The 2,650-nt window shown below is 43.9% G+C and overlaps 1 pseudogene across 1 annotated transcript; it reads right to left on the bottom strand.

Annotated features, from left to right (window-relative positions):
- Positions 1-1,568: 1,568 nt before the first annotated feature.
- LOC310830902 (small ribosomal subunit protein uS12 pseudogene) lies at positions 1,569-2,044 on the bottom strand (annotated as a pseudogene). Its single transcript has one exon. The product of its transcript is annotated as a small ribosomal subunit protein uS12 pseudogene (transcript).
- Positions 2,045-2,650: the final 606 nt, after the last annotated feature.

The raw sequence follows: 2,650 nt of genomic DNA on the forward strand, positions 1-2,650 counted from the left end.
GTGACAGTCTGGGGGTAGGCACTCTCTCGTCCCTCCCTGTGATTCTGAGAAATGATCTGAAGGCTCCAGGAGAAAGAACCACCACTCAGTAGTAATAAGCATCGAGCAGGAATATTTCTTGCTTCTCATAAAGGTGAAGGGACTCATCCAATGAGACTGCTTGGCAGCGAGTTCAGCTCAGTCAGGAGAAAGTTCTTCACATAAACCATAAACGTATGGCCGTGAGTCAGCCTACGTTGCTTTAAACACTCATGTTAACCTTTAAAGCCCTAAACGGCCTCGGCCCAGTATACCTGAAGGAGCGTCTCCACCCCCATTATTCTGCCCAGACGCTGAGGTCCAGCGCCGAGGGCCTTCTGGCGGTTCCCTCATTGCGAGAAGCAAAGCTACAGGGAACCAGGCAGAGGGCCTTCTCGGTAGTGGCGCCCACCCTGTGGAACGCCCTTCCAGCAGATGTCAAAGTGATAAACAACTACCTGACATTCAGAAGACATCTTAAGGCAGCCCTGTTCAGGGAAGTTTTTAACGTGTGATATTTTACCTTATTTTTGGTTTTTATGTAAGCCGCCCAGAGTGGCTGGGGAGGCCCAGCCAGATGGGCGGGGTATAAATAATAAATCATTATTATTATTATTATTATTATTATTATTATTATTATTATTATTATTTCTTATTGAATGTATTAGTCACTTTTTCACAAAAAGGGACCCAAAAGCAATACACAAAGTGAAACGAGCATGACCACCAAGTATAAAAAACCAGAGTCGAATAAAAACAGAGAAAGCAGATCTATAATGTATTTAAGAAGAGAGTTCTAACCAGGGCCTTTTTTTTCAGCCAGAACTCAATGGAACTCCGTTCTAGCACCTGTCAGATGGGTGCCATTGCCATTGTAGGAGAACAAGGGAGGCATTCGTGGTGAGTTCTGGCACCTCTTTTTCTAGAAAAATAACACTGGACCACATCCCACTAAAAATATGAGGGTGGGGGGAGGCCACAAGTGCACCTAATAGCCTCCAGATAAAGGGTCAAAAGCTTGGGTAAATAGAAATGTTTTTGCCTCATGCCTGAAAACCAATAAAGATGCTGGCATGCCTTTCTGGCACAAGCATGTACTGAACAAACACTGTTCTTCTGTTACCACCCTCTGCACCTCTCTCAGAGGGGGCACATAGAAAAGGAGCTCAGATTATGAATGCAGAGTCAAGGTTGGTTCATGTGGAAGAGGTACTTCCTTGAGGTATTAGCATCCTGAGCCCACAGAAGGCTTCATAGGTCAAAATCAGCACTTTGAATTAGGCCTGAAAATTAGCTGGTAGCTAGTTTAATCGTGCCAGAAAATACTTTATACGCTTGGTCAACAATATGGCCTTTGAATTCTGCATCAGCTACATGTTCCGAACTGTCTTCAACGGCAGCCCCACATAGAACACATGGCAGCAATCTAGCACAGGCGTTGTCAGAGTGAAAACAACAAAAGTTAGAAGTATGAGTTTGCAATATGGTTAGAGGATTTTTTGTTTGTTTTTTTAATTGTCAAATGGGAAGTTTTATTATAGCTGCATGCAGCATAACAGATATTATTATCTTGATCTCTCTTTCTTGCCTTTGTACAATGCTAACAGAGAAACACTGGCTACTTTATCAACCTTGAAGTGGACACCAGCAATGTCACCAAGCCCTTTTCGACCAAACCCAGCAACCAGGACTTCATCGTTCTCCTCAGTGAAGTTCAGACAACCGTCATTAGAAACAGAGGATGTCATTTTCTTTTCATTCTTGATAGACTGAATTCGGACACACTACCTGATGACAGAATTTGGTTGGATGGCTTCAACACCAACTTTTTCCAGGACAATTCCTTTGGCATGGGAAGCTCCCCCATAAGGGTTGTCTTTCAAAGCAGTACCCAGATGGGCCTTCTTGTATTGTTTGTCATGTCGTTTCTGGTCTTGGTGATGACTGCACAGCTTCCTGGCTCTCCAAATTCCAAGGCACTTGCCCATCTTCCTCCAGCTGCTGCTGCCAGCTCACCCGAAGGAACCCGAGATCTGCAACATGTTTAGCTGTTACACTTGACACAGGCTACCCAAACTGGGCCAAAAAGATCTAGACTTAGGCAAAGAGGTTGCCTTAAACTGAGGTGCTAGGGAACCAGGCAAAATGCAGTGGAGGTTTAAGCACATTGAGGGGAAATGCTCAAATGCAAATGACTAGGGTTTGGATTAACAAAAAAGCTCAGAGACAGATTAGGGAAATGAGAAAGACAGAAATAGGAAAGAGGTGCTAATAATTACCAGTCCAGAAGAAGGGAGAGTAAAAACAAGCAGTTTCCTGAGTTTCAACGTGACCCATGTAGCTGAGTCTTGGAGGTTATGAGAGCAAAGGCTAGGCATGAAATATGTGGGTGTCTGATAACAAGATGCTTGCATTTTTTAACATGCATGAACATTCAGGAAAGGGACTCCCATCTTCAAGTGATGATTGGGTGGCAGAATATAGGGCAGCCTTCATTGTTCACTTCAGCTAAGTCCAATCACCCCTGAGTTCTGCGGAAAGTTCAAAAACAGATACAAGCTCCCTTTTTGGGTAATCCAGACTTGTGCTTTCCACATGAAGTTTCAACCAAAGAATAACAAGCACGGATGAG

The sequence above is a fragment of the Podarcis gaigeae genome, assembly GCF_964106915.1.
Source record: "Podarcis gaigeae genome assembly, chromosome: 13".
Taxonomy (NCBI): Eukaryota; Metazoa; Chordata; class Lepidosauria; order Squamata; family Lacertidae; genus Podarcis; species Podarcis gaigeae.